Below are 1,048 nucleotides of genomic sequence, written 5' to 3' on the forward strand. Positions count from 1 at the left end.
TGCCTGTCCTCAGTCTTTCCTGATGCAAGGATTGCCTGGGGCATGAAGTGATTCTATTTCCCAGTTGCAGCTGTAGCATCTGCCTTCTTTCTTAAACCATCAGTCAGACTTGAGATTGGAGGAGAGAGAAAAAACAGCTAGTGCTCATCTTGATCTGCCCTCTCTGATGGCTTTTCTCTTTCCTCACTTCCTTAGATGCTGGAAGCTGAAAGAAAATACTTGAAGGATGTAGGCAGAGTTTTTCAATAAGTACTGCTCTTCTTTTTGTACTATGTCTTCCTGGAGCTGAACAACAGTGACAACTCATTAGTGAATGCACCCGGGGTCCTGTTTCACGCAGTGGCATTTTATTATTATTTCACTTTGTTCTCTTGTGTCAAGTTAGGCATTTATCTGAATAAAAACGTCTGCTTACAAATACTTTGCAGTTGAATAGAAATCAAGAGACCCAAATTTTAAACTATTTGGAAAATGTGAAGTTTTATTCACAGAGTGAGAAGAGTTGGGGGGACTTATTCTATAGTGCCTAATACTGGTACTTTTATTTTTAGAAAATATTTACTTTGCCATAAACTAATACTTAAAATTAGGTTGTTGTGAATATATTGGGGAACATATCATATGCTAATAGTTATTATCACGGAAGCATTCACAACTAACAAAATGAAGTTCCTGTATCTGATAGAACTACTTTATCATTACTGAAATCAAGTTGCAAAATTCCCAAAATACTGCTAGTCATGAAGCAAGGGGCTAGTGACGGCTCATCACTGCTATGACTGCTTTCTTCAACATACAGACATAGATTTTCCCTATTCCTGCACCATACAACTGGCAGTTCCTCTTATCAAGAGGACAGTTTAATTTCTCTAACTTACTGTTATTAGCACCAGTTTGATGCTGGGGGCTAAACCTGGGATCTCAGTATGCTAAACAGATGGTCTACCAGTGAACTTCTAGACTGATTTCTCTAACTTTTGATTCTTTTTTTTTGTTAGATATTTTCTTTATTTACATTTCAAAAAATATCCCCTTTCCTGCTTTCCTC

The sequence above is a fragment of the Mastomys coucha genome, unplaced genomic scaffold (assembly GCF_008632895.1).
Source record: "Mastomys coucha isolate ucsf_1 unplaced genomic scaffold, UCSF_Mcou_1 pScaffold15, whole genome shotgun sequence".
Classification (NCBI taxonomy): domain Eukaryota; kingdom Metazoa; phylum Chordata; class Mammalia; order Rodentia; family Muridae; genus Mastomys; species Mastomys coucha.